Below are 19,670 nucleotides of genomic sequence, written 5' to 3'. Positions count from 1 at the left end.
CGTTCCTCAAAATAGCCAGCTGAAATAATCAACATGCCAAAGAGGTAAGGTTTTGGGTAGCATAGGCAGGTGTCCTGAGCCCCAGCTAAACCCTCCAACCTCTTCCCTGCTGGCTAGCTCATACAACAGCGAAAGCCAAGGCAGGCTGCTGAGGAAGGAAGGCCATCAGCAGTCTTATTCAGAGGTGGGCCCTGATCTGCCAGCCCAGTGGTACTGTAAGGGCATAAACGTTACAGGAATAGCCAACCACTTCCTCACTGGATTTGAGGATTGTTTCGCAAGAAGAAATTCCTGCTTGGTACTGCAAACTTGGTCAAAAGCCCAGAGTTCTGGGGGTTGTAGACCCTAGTGGGAAACCTTACTATTGTTATTTTACTAAATGGACATGCTCTCAAAACACCTTATAAATACTTGCATTTATACCCGTAGGTGAGTACAGCCCTCAGTCCTAGTCAAAGAAGCTTCCCCTCCATAGTGGGCAACAGTTAATGCAGAGACTCAACTCATCGACATGTTGAGAACAGTGGCAGCTCAGGGCTCAGCCTGAAAAGGGACTTTCCTGTTTACCCCTTCAAAACTCAGGGAATGTCACAGAATAGGGGGCAGAGAAAACGTCAGAGCTGGAGCATGCAGAAGAGCACTGTGAAATACTGTCTTCTGGATACACCTAGCAAGGTGCTCATGAACTCGCACATTGGGAAAGACCCGTGCAAATCCACCAATGAGATCAGTCAGCACTGCAGCAGACAGCACTACTCAGACTCCATACGCTACCAAAATATGGGGTAACATGAGGGTGGATGAGGGGTGTCTGGGAGAGTGGGAGCTTTTGGAGACATATATGGGCAAGACACATGGTACACATGTATGAATTTATAAAATAATAATTGTTTTTAAAGTTTCACATTCCTGAAACTGGGTCTGGAGATTGTCATAACCCACAGACAAAGCATTTCTATGGAAAGAAAAACCTAGGACCAGACGTGGCAATGCAAACCTGTAATTTCAGGATTCCAGAGGTGAAGGCAGGAGTGTAATGGTCTGTCCTGTTCCTTTAAGAGACAAGTCCTGCCCACTTCTTCCCCCATGATCAGAGGCAAGCCACGCTCCCTTCCTTGGCTCTTTGCTTCCAGCCTGAGTTCTCTTTTTTTTTTCTTTCTCTCCTCTCCTCTCCTCTCCTCTCCTTTCCTCTCCTCTCCTCTCCTCCCTTCCTCCCTTCCCCCACCTCTCTCTCTTTCTCTCTCTCTCTCTCTCTCTCTGCCTCTCTTTTCTCTTTTCCCTTCTCCTCTCCATAACACACTGAATAAACTATACCAAACCCTACTATACCAAACCCTCTCTGCATGGCGAGCCTATCCATCTCTGTCTTTCACCCCCTGCACTCTTCGTGGGATGGGTCTCTCACCCACTGTCTCCCTCCTGCCTGGGACCCACAGAGGCCTCAGGTGGTGGGACTGGCTGCCCCTCATGGCCCGCTGCTGCCCCTCGGGGAACTGTAGTGCTTTATCATTACAAGGAGGATCAGAGTTTGAGGCCTTCTGAGGCTAAGTAGTGAGTTCATGAGTTCAAGACTAGCCTGGGTAATAAGACAAAATAAAATTCAAATTAAAATTTAGAAAGGTCCCCAAACAATAACACACCAACGCCATCAAAACCAACAAACCAGAGTATACTTTGAGTTGGTTTATAAGTTTAGGAGGTTGAGAAGATTCTGGTTGTTGGGCTCAAAGCGCTTTTCCAAAACTGTCGATGGTGAGAGCTTTGTGAACCACGTAGTACCGGTCTCAATGGTGTGCTTTCTTATTTCTCAAGAGCTGCTCTTAAGTCCACGAGCTTCCTCTTGCGGGACTTCCAGGAGAGAAGATCCTGACTTGGGTGATGTGAGTCAGAAAGGCAGGAAAGCTGGGCGATGGTGGCACACATCTTTAGTCCAAGTACTCAAGAGGAAGATACAGGTGGATCTCTGTGAGTTCCAGGCCAGCCTGATCTACAGAGCGAGTTCCAGGACAGGCACTAGAGCTAAAGAGAAACATTTTCTCAAAAAACAAAAGACAAAAGAAAGAAAGAAAGAAAGAAAGAAAGAAAGAAAGAAAGAAAGAAGAAAGGAAGGAAGGAAAGTTAGTTAGAAAGCTCCAAACCGGATATGGGGGCTCAGATTCCGGGGGTGGGGTGGATTTTCATTTCTTCAGTAGTCTGATAAACTGAGAGACACAAGTGTCTCTTTAGAATATCTTCATTTCTACCTGGTCAGCTAATAACTTGGATGGCTCCCTCTGGGAGCCCCCAAACTGCGAAGAGCCCTGAAGGCCCTACCAAGAACCTTCTTCACATCTCTGATTGTTGTGATACCACCTCATGCCCACACCCACCCGCAACCGCACATTAGGTCACACTGCACTGTTCCAGTGGCTTCAGGTCTATCCCTTCCCCACTCCCGTCTCAAGCAGGCTGGGAGCAGCTCAAGAACCTAGAGTAGAGTAGAGAGACCCAGAGAGGAAGCAAGCTATTGTTTCAGTATCAATGAGAAATCAAGCAGTGGGGAGGGAAAGGCAGCCAGCGGCTCCAAGGAATGCCTATAATCTTCATCCTCTGTCCCCCTCCACCCCATCCTGCCATTAATCCTCTGTCCAGCTCCTTCCCCTGCTGTCCTGGAATAACCCACCCTAATGGGCCCTTTAGCCTGCCTCGAGCATTGTCCCTGCTGGCAACAATGCTGCCAGAGAGCAGTTTCTTCCAGCTCCTGGCTGGTCTTTGGGCAATGGTGTAATCTTCCTGGCAGAAGAGAAGATATTCTAAAGAGACCCACCCTTTGGCTATCAGACTACTGAGCCGATGGGCCCCGAGCAATTGGAACTTCCCCAGGAATCACTGATGCTATCTAAAAGAGGGGCTTGTCAGCCCGGCCAGAACTTTCACCCAGTTCTGACAGTTCATTAGATCCCCCGGAGCAACAGATTGGAGCACCTTCATCAGGGCTGCCTTCTTAGGCAAACCTCTTGCTCTTCTATGTGGACTAGTTCTTGATAATAACACAAATATCTGGGTAAAGGGAACCTTGATTAAGAAAATTCCTCCATAACATTGACCTGTGGGCAAGTCTGTGGGGCGTTTTCTTGATTGATGGTTGTTGGGAGGACCCAGCTCACTGTGGGCGATACCACTCCTGGCAGGAAAGGTGGCTGGTGTTAAACCTGAAGAACGAGCCAGCAAGCAGCTTTCCTCCATGGCCTTCAGTTTCTGCCTCCAGGTCCTGCCCTGACTTCCCTTCAGGGTGGACAAGAAGCTGAAGGATGAAATGTACTCCCCTGCAGGATCCTTTGGGTCACAGTGTTGTCACAGCAGTAGAAGGTAAACTAGGACACCTTCTATTTAGACCTAGTTCGTGCCAAGGCCATGACTGTGGACTTGGGAACTAACTGGACCTCTGTGTTCCTCTCTCCTCCTTCAATATGCGGCCACATTGAACACATTCCTTCTTTACTCAGTCTTTCATTGTTAATCAATCACGTCGTGGAGACTGGTGACTGAGGCTAGCTTGTTGGGGTTCCCAGGACACAGGCTCTCTCTCACGCTAATGACACTAACAGTGGGTCTAGCCTGTACTTCTGACCTGTGTTTCTCGTAATCGTAATCACGAGGGGGTGGAGGGCAGGGAGAGCAGGCTACTTTGAGTAGATCAATCTGACCTAATGTTTCCTCAAGGTCAATTAAAAACCACAGCAGTGTCTCAGCAGGCTGGAAATCCTTACAGCCTTCCAAATGTATAGCATTAAGCTAATCGGGCCATTGTGTTGCAAACAAGCATGTATGTGCTTATTGCATACCAGTTACATGCAAGATGCTGCAACAGATGGTAAAGAGGCTGGACACATTAAGGGTCAAACAGGGCCATGGCCACTGTGCAGGCAAAGTGAAGCTGCCTTGGTGAGAGTGTGATAGAGCTGACGTGTCCTGGCCAGGCTCAGGAGCACTGAGTTCCTCCTTATCACATGCTTGTCTGTATCTCTCCACCCAGGGACTCCAAAGCATGCCATAGCATGGCCACCGCATCTACCGGGACCTGCAATTAAAAATAAATCTAGGGGCTGGATTGTAGCTCTGGAGGAAGAATGCATGCTCAAAGCCCCTGGCAGTTTGAGCCCCTAGCACAGTGGTCTCAACCTTACTAATGCTGTGACCTTCAGTAAAGCTCCTCATGTTACGTTGACCCCCAACCATAAAATTGTTTTCATTGCTACTTCATAACTCTAATTTTGCTACTGTTATGAATGTAAATATCTGATATGCAGCCCCTGTGAAAGGCTGTTCAACCCCCAATGGGTTATAACTTGCCCTTTAATCCCAGCACTCAGGAGGCAGAGATGTTGGTGGAGACTCCTCGTTCATTTCCCCGCCACCCAGACCTGAAATAATCACACAGAAACTGTATTACTACAACATTGCTTGGCCTATTAGCTCATGCTTCTTATTGGCTAGCTCTTATATCTTAAATCAATCCATTTTTATTAATCTGTGTATTGCCACGTGGTTGTGGCCTACCGATAAGGTTCTGTCCGGTGTCTGTCTCCTGCTGCAGCTACATGGCTTCTCCTTGACTCTGCCTTCTCTCTCCTCCTCTATCTGCTTGGAATTCCCTCCTCGCCCTATTCTGCACTGCAGTAGGCCCAAAAGCAGCTTCTTTATTAATCAATGGTATTCACAGCATCTTGAGGAGAATCTCACATCACAGAGGCAGGCGGATCACTGTGAGCTCAAGGCCAGCCTGATCTACAGAGTGAGTTCCAGGACAACCAGGGCTACATAGCGAAACCCTGTCTGGAAAAAACAAAATACATAAATAAAAATAAAGACTGCCAATACGTGATGCTTACCTATAATGTTTCTGATTTCAGTGTTGCTGTCTTAGCACCCCATCTCGCCCTTAAACTTAGACAAATGCTCCATAAAAGGCACCTTACAGTTTTATGTGCAAAGAAGGGAATTCTCTTAAGAGACGAAAAATAAGCAGGGGCTAGTGCTGGGACCTAGCTAAACCTGGCTTTTTGACCATGCATGAGATTCTGGGTTTGTTCCCTAGCACTGTATAAACTCGGTGTGGAACATGCCCATAATCCCAGCATTCATGAGGTAAAAGCAGGATGATCAAATTGGAGGCTAGCCTGAGCTACATGAAACTTGTCTGACGAGAGAGGGAGAGGATATATTAAACTTAGTCCTCAATCATTAGTTAATCTTGCTGGCAGTGGTGGCACTGCAAAGGCAGGCAGATCTCTGTGAGTCTGAGGCCAGCCTGGCCTACAGAGTGACGTCCAGGATAGTCAGGGCTACACCAGGAAACCCTGTTTCAGAAAATTAAATAAATAAATAAATAGATAAATAAACAAACCTGCCTCAATCAATCTTTAAACCTGTTGTAAATTACATCCACTGAGCAATGTCCCACAGAAAGATCGAGAACCATGGATGACATCTAAGTATGACTCTCTCTCTTGAGACACCTCTTTTTCTGTGTCTTTTTCTTTGGATGTCTGTCCCCAAATCTCTACATAATAAACTCATATGCTGCTGGGTGTGGTGACATATGCTATTTGTTCCAGCATTCAGGAGGAAGAGGCAGGAGGATTTCTATGAGTTCAAGGCCAGCCTGTAGTGTTCTAGGATAGCCCGGACTATGTAGAGAAGTCCTATATCAGAGAACAAAAATAATGAAAAAAACAAACTTGTGTGCTTTGCTTCTCTCTGACCTCTGATGTATTCCTACCATGCAGTCAGGGATCGGACTGCACTTGAACAGAGGGTCCATGTCCAGTTTCAATTTCATTTTTGAGACAGGGTCTCATGTCGCCTCAAACTCAGTATGTAGATGAATGACGGCCTTGAATTTCCAATCCTCCTCCTTCTGCTTCCTGGGTGCTAAATGACAAGCACGAGCCGCCACACTTGGTTTATATCATCCTGGGAATCAAACACAGGGTTTTGCTGCGTGGGAGGCAAATGCTGTATTCACTGAGAAGTATCTCCAACCTTCACAGAAAAAGCTCTGAACAATAGCCAGGGCAGCCTTATCAAGGACTCGGGTGTCAAATGTTACTATGACCAAGAAGAAGGGATGGCAACTCTAGGCAGTCTAGGCAGTGTGGGCAGACACAAGGCAGTACTAGTACACTCCTAACACAACAGTTTTCTGCTTGGATTGACAGATCTGCAACCAGCTACCTAAATGGAGCCTGTGTCTGAACAGAGCAACTGGGTAGATGCTCAGTGAATGGCGGTTCCTCCAAGGTGGAGGTGTCTCCCACCGGGTAACCTCAGACAATCCCCAAGCCCACAGCGTGCAGCTGGGCAGGATGGGCTGAAGCGCTATAAGACATGCATAGATAGGACCAAAGGAGGCAGAGGTTGCTGGAAGGGATGACTAGAGCCGACAGGTGGGGCAAGGCTGTCACTGGGAACAGTTGCTCGGGTCAGAAGGAGGAGGCCCAGGGCGGCGTGTACTGAGTGCAACCATTGTGCCCACAGAGCCAGCTGTCAGCCACTCAAGCTTAGCCAACAGCCTAAGGATCAGGCCGACACCCTACGTCAGCTGCTGGGTCTAGACAGCTGCTTCTAGGACAGTGGGAGGGGAAGGTGGGAGGTCAGAGTCTGTGAGAGGAGCCAAGGGAAGACACGCTGAACATATTCCATGAGGGGAGAGAAAACAGCATAAACCACAAGCCCTAGGGGAAAACATATAAGGATGATTGGGCAAGACTCTAATGGGGAATGCAAATACATTACTACAGAGCCCAAAAGAGGGTACTTAAAAACCTGGAGTGTGTGCCCGGGAATGGTCAGGAGAGTGCCACTTTACAAGTGATACAAAGAGATTTGCTCTCCTCCAGATTCATCTAGAGAGTCAAGGCATTTTTTTTTTCCAGATTAAAATCACAAGAGGAAAAAATCACCGCCACATTAAAGCGACAGGAAAATAAATGACGCAATTCCAGCCAAGAACCAGACAGGGGCTTGTGTTTTCTTTACTTTCTGGGTCTGAGTAAGCTGGTCATAAAAATGTGTTATGAAGATCTGGTTATGGCGGTATAATGTTTATAACCCCAGAATTTGGGGGGTAGAGGCAGGAGAATCAAGAGTTCAAGGTCACCCTCACTTAAAGTTCATTGCCACCAAGCCTGATGAACTGAGCAGGAGGACCAAGCCTCAAGCTGTCCTCGGCCCTCCTGTCTTTCCTAGGTTTTTATTGTTGGATAAACACCAAAAGCAACGTGGGGAGGAGAAGGCGTACTCTAGCTTACCGTTCTACATCACAGTCCACCACTGAAGGAAATCGGGGTAAGAACTCAAGGCCAGAACCTGGAGGCATGGGTTCAAGCAGGCCACAGAGGAGTGCTGTTTACTGGCTTGTTCACATGGCTTGCTCGACCTGCTTTCTTATACTACGGAGGCCCACCTGACCAGAAATGGCACTAACCCTGCCTGCCATGGGCTGGGCCCTCCCAAGTCAATCATCAATCAAGAATATGCACCAGCCGGGCAGTGGTGGCACACGCCTTTAATCCCAGCATTCGGGAGGCAGAGGCAGCTGGATCTCTGAGTTCGAGGCCAGCCTGGTTTAAAAGGGAAAAAGAAAACCTAACAGTGTAACCCACCAGTAAATAGGAATTTGTGCGTGTGTATGGACGTGTGTGTGGTTTTTCAAGACAGGGCTTCTCTGTGTAGCTTTGGATGTCCTGAAACTCACTTTGTAGACCAGTGGGCTTTAAAATCACAGAGATCTGCCTGCCTCTGCCTCCCAAGTGTTGGTATTAAAGGCATTTGCTACCTTGCCCAGCTAGGAACATTTTTCTTATAATGGACCTAATAGGTGTGGTGGCACAACACAAGCACTATAGCACATTCCTGATGCCCCATAAGAACAAAATTAAGGGGGCTGGAAAGATGGCTCAGTGGTTATGAGCACTGGCTGCTCTTCCAAAGGACCTGGGTTCAATTCCCAGCACCCACTTGACAGTTTACAACTGTCTGTAACTCCAGTTCCAAGGAAATCTAAAATCCTCACACAGGCATATATGCAAGCAGAACACCAATAACCATAAAATAAAATCATTTTTTTAAAAAAAGTATTCAAATATGCATTGTCCTGATGATGGTGGCCCATGCCTTTAATCCCAGCACTTGGGTGGCAGAGGCGGGCAGATCTCTGTGAGTTCAAGGCTAGCCTGGTCTACAGAGCGAGTTCCAGGTCAGCCAGAGCTACATAAAGAAACCCTCTCTCAAAAAACAAACAAAACAAAAAGATAGTCCCTCAAGATTGTTTATGTCATTACTGTTCGCAGGTACCCAGTGGCCTTTAGCATTTTCCCCTCAGTGACGTATTTTCTTCGACCGATTAAGATGATGAGGCTCACTGAGGTTCAGAGAGCACCTTGGTGACAGAAACTGTTGGGAGCAAGACAGATGTGGTACAGAGGTTTGTACATCAACCTGGGAGGACCCTAGGGGCCCAGCTGGGACATGCAGAACTATGATGCCATTCAATCCTCTAGGCTCCAGACTCATTCCGTATTCACGGGCACAGGCTTTAAATGCCAGCGAAGCACAAATGTCCATAAAATGCCTGCTCTCAACACACAGTCAGGATGGGGGACTCACAGGGAACAGGAAGTTACTGTAAGGAGAGAGCAGAAGGAGCTGGTATGTGCAGAAGGTCAGAGAAGGGAGGGCTGAGCACAGAAACTGGGGTGGAAAGGAGGCGTGGTCAGAGGAGGAGGCGGGCCTCAGAGAGGGTCTCCAGGAGGAAGTGTGGAAAGGCCTTGGGAACAGAGAGTGGGTGGCCAGGATGTAAACAAAAGGTTTGCTCCCTTGTCTGAGGGGGGAGTTCAGGGACGAAAGAATCTGAACAAAGACGGGAAGCCAAGTAATGAACAGACTGAATCCAAGAAGTACCTAATAGATTCAAAGCCTGGGTCAGAAGCAAAGCTGGAGGGAGTCTGGGACATAACTCCGGCGAGGTGGCATTAACAAAAAGAAGTACCCAGGGGCCCTTGGTGGAGGTGGCAGGTGGACTCAGATACTGAAAAGAGACTCGGAGGTCCCCGGAGACCCAGAGTCTGAAGGCCAGGCTGAGAGAGGTGTCAATGAGAGGCGAAGAAGCTGCTGTGGGATGAGCCAGGCGGGAAACTCCCATGTTGTGGCCTTCCCTGGGAGGCAGAGTCAGCACACTGAGAGAGGAGAGAGAGCTGCATACCCTCCAGAGGCCTGAGAAGTAAATACATGCACAGACGCACAGAAGCACCCGGAAGATCGGAACAGGAAGTGGATTCCGTGGGAGGCAGATTTAAAGGCAGCTTTCTGTGTTACTGAAAATTGCTGGTTTGTTTTTTTGTTTCGTGTAGGATTGGGGAATCGGAACCCTGTGTAAATCAGACAAGCACTCCATCCTCTGTTTATAGTGTGCGGCTCCTGAAATCACAAGGGCACAAGACACCAACAGGCCAAATGTCACGAGGAAGAGAAAGGAGCTGGGAAGGCTTTGAGGTGGGTCCCTGGGAGAGAACAGGAGGGAGCGAAGTCGATGCTGCAGACAAAAACAACCTAGCGGAAAGACAGTGTCAAAAGGAAAGACATGCAACCCTTGTGGCTAACAAGCATCTAATTTTCCTAAAACGGAAATAGTTCATAAGGGCTAGGGCTCAGCCGGTCGGTCAGATGTTGAAGTGTTTGCTGCCAAGCACAGAGACAGGGCTTGAGCCTAGCTCTCAAATAAAACAGTCAGGGGCCTGGAGACGTGTCTGGCCTGAAGAGATGGCTCAGAGGTTAAGAGCACTAGCTGTTCTTCCAGAGGTCCTGGGTTCAATTTCCAGCAACCACATGGTGGCTCACAACCATCTGTAATGAGATCTGGTGCCCTCTCCTGGTGTGCAGGCAGAACACTGTATACATAGCAAATAAATACATTCTACATGGTATGAATACATCTCACCCATAAAGAGTTGTTTTATAAACATCTGGGGAGATGGAGACACTGTGTGTTGTTTGTTGAGTATTTCCTAAACTCGTTCATACTGGGTTCCTGGGTTAGATGGGGTAACACATTGTTGTATGATGTTTTACTCTTCTTATTCTTTTGGGGGCCCACGACCCAGCTCCCAAATAAATAACACAGAGAGGTTTATTCTTAGTTAGGAATGTCTGGCCTTAGCTTGGCTTGTTTCTTGCCAACTTTTCTTTTTTTTTAAAATATTTATTTATTTATTTATTTATTATGTATACAATATTCTGTCTGTGTGTATGCCTGCAGACCAGAAGAGGGCACCAGACCCCATCACAGATGGTTGTGAGCCACCATGTGGTTGCTGGGAATTGAACTCTGGACCTTTGGAGGAGCAGGCAATGCTCTTAACCTCTGAGCCATCTCTCCAGCCCTTGCCAACTTTTCTTACATTATCCCGACTACCTTTTGCCTCTGGGCTTTTATCTTTCTCTATTTCTGGATCTCTTTCTTTGCTTCTTTCTCCGTGGCTTGCTGTGTAGCTGGGTGGCTGGCCCTGTGCCCTCCTCTCCTTGTCCTCTTGTTCTTTGCATGTTCTCCTCCCAGAGGTCTTTTATTTATTCTCTGTCTGCCAGCCCCGCCTATCCTTGCTCCTGCCTCGCTATTGGCCGTTCATCTCTTTATTAGGACCATCCAGGTGTTTGAGACTGGCACAGTAACACAGCTTCACAGAGTTAAACAAATGCAGCGTAAACAAAAGTCACACACCTGAACACAATATTCCCCAACAGCACATGGCTTTTTCAGGAGAGGAGGCACCATCCTAAAAGCTGATCCCCAGATGGCCAAAGTCAGTCTCTTGCCTGCAGGTGAGCAGCCTGACACAGGGAGAACTACAACTTCTCCAAACAGGTCATTAGCACAACCAACTCTGCACTCTCTAACCCCAGCCTTTTGTTTCGTTTTTGATTTTGATTTTCAAGACAGGGTTTCTCTTTGTAGCTCTGGCTGTCCTGAAATTAACTTTGTAGACCAGGCTAGCCTCAAATTCAGAGATCTACCTGTCTGCCTCCGAGTGCTGGGATTAAAGACCTGTGACACCACATCTGGCTAGAAGATACACTCTTGAGAAGCAGTAATATTCACAATCTTGGCTTTTTAAAACAGCAACTCTTTATGGGTGAGATGTATGCACACCATGTAGAATGTCCTTTTTTTTTGTCATTCACTCTGTGCCATATTGACTTGTAAGTGCTCACGTAAACTAAAGTTGTAAAATTGTCCCACCTCCCCTTGGTGCATAGCAAAACTAAAATTTTAGGGGGAAAGTCCCAACTACAATGGCCTCTATAGGCTAAGGTTGGCTTTATGCCAGCCATAGGGACAAAATAACGACAAAGGACAAAAAGGAGTATTTAATTATTGTGACAACTTTGGTAAAACAGATGGCAACATTGTAGCTCTTTAGGGATTACCACAAATTTAATACAAGTTTCTAAATATCTCTCTCTTTTCTTCTAAAATTATGAGGTGTCTGTCTAATTTTACAGTTCTGGCCAAGATGTTGTCTTCTTGATCCTTGCCTCAGTTCTGGTTCGGTCACCATTCCTACTGCTTGAGGATGTGAAGTAACTTTGAGAGTCTACTCCTGCTCGGGCTCAAATTTTTTTCCTTCTCTGAGACGCTAAACTTTTCCTTTCAAGGCTTAAGAAAATTACTTAACTCTGGGTGGTGGTGGCCACACCTTTGAAACCAGCACTCAGGAGGCAGAGGCAGGCTGATCTCTAAATTCAAGTCCAGCCTGGTCTACAGAGTGAGTTTTAGGACAGCCAAGACTGTTACATAGAAAAACCCAAGAACGAGAGAGGGGGGAGGGGGAGGGGGAGAGAGAGAGAGAGAGAGAGAGAGAGAGAGAGAGAGAGAGAGAGAGAGAGAGAGAGAGAGAGCAAACTGGACATTGGCGGCGTACGCCTTTAATCCCAGCACTCGGGACGCATAGGCAGGCGGATCTCTGTGAGTTCGAGGCCAGCCTGGTCTACAGACCTAGTTCCAGGACAGGCTCCAAAGCTACAGAGAAACCCTGTCTCGAAACCATCCCCCCACAAAAAAAGGAAACAAGCTAGGGTTGCTGGGTGAAGAGCTGGCTCAGAGGTGAAGAGCTCATGTCACTCTTGAAAAGGGTCCATGTCAGGCAGTTCATAGCCAGCTGTGACTTGCACTCCAGAGGATCCAATGGCCTCTTCTGGCCTCCACTCTCATGGAGATGGTATGCTCAAGCCTACACAGAAATACAACTTAGAATCTCAAACAGATAGGCTGGAGAGTTGGCTCAGTGGTTGAGAGCCTTGGCAACTCTTCCAGAGGGCCCAGGTTTAGCTCATAGCAGCCACAGTGCTCAAAACCATCAGTCCCCAGAGAGCTGACATGACCTCCAAAGGCAAAGACTTGCATACGGTACACACACATGCATACAGGTAAAACACCCAGATGCATAAAATACAAATGATAAAAAATTAAACTAATTAAACAATATTTGTATTTTGCTAATAAGAAGGAAATAGATGAGTCGGGCTTTGGTGGCACTCGCCTTTAATCTCAGCAGCACTTGGGGGGCAGAGGCAAGAGGATCTCTGAATTTGAGGCCATCCTGGTCTATAGTTTGAGTTCTAGGACAGCCAAGGCTACACAGAGAAACCCTGTTTTGAAAAAACAGAGAGAGAGAGAGAGAGAGAGAGAGAGAGAGAGAGAGAGAGAGAGAGGAAAAAATAAATAGATGATACTATACCTGCTTTTAAAATCTCATTTCCATTACTTTGAAGTCTTTTAAAAATTATTATTTTAGGGCAGGGTGGTGGTGGTGGTAGTGCATGTCTTTAATCCCAGTGCTCTGGAAGCAGAGGCAGGTGGATCTCTGTGAGTTTGAGGCCAACTTGGTCTACAAGAGTTAGTTCCAGGACAGGCTCCAAAAAAAAAAAATTACAGAGAAACCCTGTCTCACCCCCTCCCCCAAAATTATTATTTTAACCTGCTGTGGTAGGCCTCTGTGTGTTTATTTGGGACTAAATGGATATGGGACCTGGTGGGACAGAAATCTCTGTCAACATTAACTGGGCAGTGGTGGCGCACGCCTTTAATCCCAGCAGCACTCTGGAGGCAGAGGCAGGTGGATCACTGTGAATTTGAGGTCAGCCTGGTCTACAGAGTGAGTTCCAGGACAGCCAGGGCTAAAGAAACTCTGTCTCAAACAACAACAAAATTTATTTTATTTTCTGTGTGTGCCTGCGTGTATGTGCATCTGTGTAAAGGGATACAAGCCCACTCCAGCAGGTGGCTCTGGTTGGCCTTGCCCTTCTCCCCCATTCCCTCTGCCTTACTGAAAAGCATTAGGTTCCATTCCTAAAGCTAGCCCCCAAGGTCTATTCCCTGAAGTGACCACTTCCTCCTCCTCCCGAGGCTGTCTACCAGGGTCCAGCTGTCAGTATTAAAGTCCAGCAATCAGAAGCTCCCTTTGGCCCACCTAATTAACATGCCCAATTAAAACTAAACACCTCATCCGAACACAGGCTTTCTCATTTTGCCTTAATAAGCTGCCATCTGCCCGTATGCTGCATCTGTCTCCCCTCTATCCACAAGCTGTCCTTCGTCCTTTCCCTAGTCCCCTTCCCCCCCTCATCCTCTGTCTCCTCTACCACTGTATCCTAGCCTATTCTAACACAGACCTCCCCTCTTTCTCTTCTTAAAATGAAACCTGCAAGGTCGTTTGCTACTGGTTTTTTTTTTTCCCAGAGTCAAAAAGCAGTCACTTTAACTTTCTGCTCTGCCTAATCTCTCCGTGAAAACCAGTCTTAGGGTGTGGTTTGTGCCTAATCCAGGGTCTGGTAGGGAGCTCACCCAGGTGGGAGTCCCCTTCATGTGTATGCCCAATGGGACTGGAGTTAAAGACAGTTCTAAGCAACCATGTGGGTGCTAGGAATAGAAGCCTGGTCCTGTGGAATAGCAGCCTGTGCTCCTAACCACTGAGCCACTGCTTTACCCTACCTTTTCATTTCTCCTTCCTTCCTTCCTTCCTTCCTTCCTTCCTTCCTTCCTTCCTTCCTTCCTTCCTCCTTCCTTCTTTCCTTTCTTTGAGCCACCTTTTAATTTCTAATCATTAAAATAAAAAATAAGGAGCTGGAGCTATGGCTCAGTGTGTACGAGCACTCACTGCTCTTGCAGAGGACTCAAGCTTTATAGTGGTATAGCATTTGTATTATTTGTGTTTTAATAAACAAAGCTTGCCTGAAGATCAGAGGGCAAAACAGCCCCACTGGCCAGCCTTCCAGACCAGGCTGTGGTGGCACACGCCTTTAATCCCAGCAGCCACACTAGTTATGCATAGAGGCCAGGTGGTGGTGGTGCACCCCTTTAATCCCAACACTAGAGAGGAATATAAAATGGGAGGAGACAGCTCTCAGGCTCAGTCTTCAGTCTGAGGATTTGTGGAGACAGGCCTTGTTCATTTTGGCTGAGGTAGAGGTAAGAGCCAGTGGCTGGCTGCTTTGCTTGTCTGATCTTCAGGTTGAACCCCAATGTCTGTCTCTGGGCTTTTATTATTTGTGCTACAAAGGTTGGTGCCTAGAACCCACATGGTGGTTTATAACCATGCATGACTCCTCTTCTGACCTCTCCAGGCAGCAGGTGCAGACACACATGCAGGCTTCCTGCTTAATGCTTCCACCAACATATTGACACATTGCCTTGGCTTAGGATTTTCTTTGTCCTGTTCACTATAAAAACCCAATCAAAGCCGGGCGGTGGTGGCGCACGCCTTTAATCCCAGCACTCGGGAGGCAGAGGCAGGCGGATCTCTGTGAGTTCGAGACCAGCCTGGTCTACAAGAGCTAGTTCCAGGACAGGCTCCAAAGCTACAGAGAAACCCTGTCTCGAAAAACCAAAAAAAAAAAAAACAAAAAAAAAACCAATCAAACTGTTGCCTTGTTGGAACATGGAATTTGGAATGACCTGTGTTCCCAGGTCATGGTCACTCATATTTGGCTCCAGAATAAGCTCTTTTATCCCCTTTGAGGTCATAATTGTGTTTTTCATCAACACAAGGACAGAAGGAGGGGAGAGGAGAGGGGAGGGAGGTTGGATGTACTTGTTAGTATTGGAGAGGACGCAGGTTTGGTTTCTAGGACCCTCAAGGCAGTTTACAGCCATCTGTAACTCCAGTTCCAGGTGAGCTCATTTCCCCCTCTGGCATCTGTGGGTGCTGCATCCACACGAGCACAGACATACATTGAGACACATAAAATATAAATATATTAATGTTTTTGTTTTGTTTTTAAAGAAAGAGCCAGGCAGTGGCAGGGCACGCCTATGATCCCAACACTTAGGATTATTCCAGAGGCAGGTGCATCTTGGAGGCCGAGGTCAGCCTGGTCTAGGGAGTGAGTTCTAGGACAGCCAGAGCTGTGACCCAGAGACACCCTGGCTCGAAAACAAACAGCAACAACAACAAAGAGCAAAGAAAGTGCTCCTAGAATTTCAAAAAGGAAACCAAAGGAAGTCAAGGACGAAGATCAGCTAAAAATAGAGACCGCTCATAGAAAATGAAACAAGAGCCACAGCTAAGTTTCTTCTGTCTGAGTTACCATTATTCCTTTAGCAGACTGAAGATAAGCAAAATGTCCACCACACGCTCTGCTCTGTGGCAGCTCCGGGCATTCAGTCGTCTCTCGTAGCAGTTGACGCTACCCTGGGAAGGGAATTTAATGCTTGCATACAGATGTGTATTCTCTCTGGCATATCAGTCTCACTCTTAGAAATTCACCTATCAAAACATTGGCACTGGGCGGTCATCTTCAGTTCTTTGTCGTGTCGTGCAGCTTGTCTGAGTCCTGACTCCCAAGAGCTGCGCGTTTGCTTTTCTTCTGTGTCTTTGCAGTACTGGCCTGGGCACTTTGTGTTTCCTCACCCATCGCTGAAGCTGCCCCACCCTTGCCATACGGCTGCTTCCAAAGGTGTGGGTCTCTCTCTCTCTCTCTCTCTCTCTCTCTCTCTCTCTCTCTCTCTCTCTCTCTCTCTCTCTCTCTCTCTCTCTCTCCTTCAGCTTCATTCTACAAGTAGCGCCCGGAGGCTTCCCCTTAGCGGTCAGTACAATTGTCCTCCACTTTCCTTCTCATTTGGTTCTTGAATTCATGTATGGCTCAGACTAAGAACTCCCGAGAACAGATCCAGATTCCTTTGATAACAAGTAGCACCCCAGAGGAGACGCTCCAAAGTTTCTGGTGGTATGTGGTGACCACAAAGGGACCCTAACGAAGTTGCTCCAGAGGCAAAATGGGTGACTGAACTCTAGGACCTTAGAGGCCCCCTGGGAAGGACCTTACCCAGTGAGTCCAGCTGCTCCAACAGCTATCACAGTGGCTGAAAGCAGATCCTAGATTCATGGCTCAAGCATAACCTTGGAGGCCAAAGGAAGGACCCCGAGGAGAAGCCAAATAAACCTGATATTGGCTGGGGCTCCTGAGAGTCTACTCAGGGACTCTAATGTCCTTTTCTATGGCTTCTTTCGGTGCTCTGCCTAGGGCTGGCAATGCTGAGATGGTGTATAAACTCATGGCTGCTCCCAGCTGGATGAAATCTTTAAAAGAAAAAAAAAAGAGAGAGAGCCGGGCGGTGGTGGCGCACGCCTTTAATCCCAGCACTCGGGAGGCAGAGGCAGACGGATCTCTGTGAGTTCGAGGCCAGCCTGGTCTACAAGAGCTAGTTCCAGGACAGGCTCTAAAAAAGCTGCAGAGAAACCCTGTCTCGAAAAACCAAAAAAAAAAAAAAAAAAAAAAAAAAAAAAAAAAAAAAAAAAAGAGAGAGAGAGAGAGAGACAGGAGAAAGCTAAATATTTGAACTGGAATGAAATAACACGGGTACAGTGCTGTGTGTTTTGTATCATTCTTTGGAATATCAAAAGATTGGAAACACCTGTAGTAAAGACCCCCTAAATGGCTGGGCATGGTTGCTCATGCCTGTAACGCCAGCACCCAGGGAGCAAGGCATGGGAACTGACAGGAGTTTGAGGCAATGAGTAAATACAGGGAGCTGGAGAGGTGGCACAGAGGTTCAGATCAAGTCCTGCTCCTAACTGCTTCTGCTGATGACCAGAGTTCAGTTCCCAGCACCCACACCAACTGCCGGTTACCACCACAACTGCCTGTAACTCCAACTCCAGGGGACCCGACATGCCTCTGGACTCTAAGGGCACCTGTAACACACCTGGCGTACTCACACAGTGGCACATGCACATAGATAAAAGTCTTCTTATTTTAAATTTTTAATTCATTTTACATACACCACAGTTTCCCCTCTCTCCCCTCCTCCTGCTACCCCCACCTCTACCCACTCCACCCCCCATAAATACAAGTTTTTTGAAAAATATAACAAAGTATATAGAGAAGCTCACAGAAGCACCAAGAAAGCACACGTCAGGAAGTCGCTACCCCGAGAAGTAGACTCAAAAGTAAGCCTGGGGGCTGGAGAGATGGTTGAGAGGGTAAGAGCACTGGCTGCTCTTCCAGAGGTCCTGAATTCAATTCCCAGTGACCACATGGTGACTCACAATCATCTGTAATGAGATCTGGTGCCCTGATGTCTGTGAGTTCGAGACCAGCCTGGTCTACAAAGCAAGTTCCAGGACATCCAGGGCTACACAGGGAAACCTTGTCTAGAAAAACAAAACAACAACAACAACAACAAAAATCAGTTGCTGATGGGGCTGGAGAGATGGCTCAGAGATTAAAAGCATTGCCTGCTCTTCCAAAGGTTCTGAGTTCAATTCCCAGCAACCACATGGTGGCTCACAACCATCTGTAATGGGGTCTGGTGCCCTCTTCTGGCCTGCAGACAGAATATTGCATACATAATAAATAAATAAATATTTTTAAAAAATCAGTTGCTGATTATGAGCTAAGATGCTCGTTATTGGTGTACCAGAGGTCACTGGAGAATAAAGAAGTAGGTGTGAATATTGTCTTGTATGTATGCACAGGCCTCTAACTATTCTGCAATCACTTGTGTTTGTACTAAGCTAGATAAGGGCTCATACAGAGATTGCCAATATCACCTATTAACATAGTTCCTTCGAGCCTCCTCCCCTTGCTTATAACACATAAACACACATACACACACACAAGAGAAAGAGAGAGAGAGAGAGAGAGAGAGAGAGAGAGAGAGAGAGAGAGAGAGGGAGAGGGAGAAAGAAGGGAGGAAGAAAAAGAAATGAAGTAAGGAACTTGGTGATTGTGAGTTTTAGGCCAGCAGTGCTTCGAGAACAAATTGTTCAAGAAAAACAAAAAGGAGTTCTGCCTGGACCTCCCTGCTACATGATGGACCGAAACCCTTGAAGTCAATCTCTATATGTAGCCCAGGCTGGCTCCAAACCCTGGCTCCTTCTGTGTGCACCCAATACGTCCTGCCTCCCAAGCAGAAACAGCTTTAGAATCAATCTCACCAGCTGTGATTCCCCAGGTCCTTGGGCACAGCCTAGCAGCATCCCCAGGCCAGGGTAGGATGAAGCTGCCCAGGAAATGGAGATGCTGGGACTGAGTCCCCACCACGCTGCAGTGCCCAGTGACTTACAGGAAAGGAACTGGGATGGAACCCACCACATGGGTGCATGCTTGCATGAGTGCATGCTTGCCGCTGCTGGGCAAGCCTCAGTCTGAGGATTCTGTTACACATTGTCCAACACTTAGGAAGTATAAAAATTTAAATGGCCTACTGAGAAGATGGCTCAGGGGTAAAAGCATTTGCTGCCAAGCCTGATGACCTGGAACTCATATGCAGATCATATACAGAACTGACCCTTGGAAGTTGTACTCTCATGTATACACACACACACACACACACACACAGAGGGAGAGAGAGAGAGAGAGAGAGAGAGAGAGAGAGAGAGAGAGGTAGCCAGAAAGATTTGAAGCTAAGATGGGCAACTTTTTATAAGATGGCAATCAAAAATTTTTAGATTGTATTTCTTTTTTTCTTTCTGTTTTATGGGCACTGGTGTTTCGCCTGTATGTGTGTCTGTGTGAGGTGTCAGAAGCCCTGGAACTGGAGCTACAGACAGCTGTGAGCCGCCATATGTGTTCATGACTGATGAGCCAACTCTCCTGCCCCTAGGCTGCATTTCTTTATTTGTGTATTTTTGTGTGTGTGCACCCAATACCTGGTGCACATCAGAGGACAACCTTTGGGATTCAATTGTCTCCTTCCATCATAAGACTTCTAGGGATCAAATTTAGGGTTTCAGGCATGGCAGCAACTGCCTTCAACCTGCTGCTGAGCCCATCTTGCTGGCTGATAAAACAATAAACTTTGTCGTCTGTGTATTTTACCACATTACAAAAAAAAAAAATCCAATTTAATGAGCCCATTCTCTTTGTTTCTTTACACTGAGCATGTTTCTATGTTGGATGGCATTTTAGGTCATTGCTTCTAAGTATTGCATAGTATTATGAAGTTTTCCAGAACATTCCAGACCTCACCTTCTCAGAGACCAAAGGATCTGAGCAATGGGGATACTCTGAATGAGGTGAGAGGTAGGGTGGAGCTGTTTCTCCGACATCAAAGGCTTTGCAGTCAGGGAAAGAGCGTGGGGGAGGGGCAGCATCAGTGGAAAATGGCAGTTGGTTATCAAAAGATGAAATCC

The sequence above is a fragment of the Arvicola amphibius genome, chromosome 9, assembly GCF_903992535.2.
Source record: "Arvicola amphibius chromosome 9, mArvAmp1.2, whole genome shotgun sequence".
NCBI lineage: Eukaryota > Metazoa > Chordata > Mammalia > Rodentia > Cricetidae > Arvicola > Arvicola amphibius.
The sequence above is the reverse complement of the archived record's forward strand: the minus strand, read 5'-3'. Positions refer to the sequence as shown.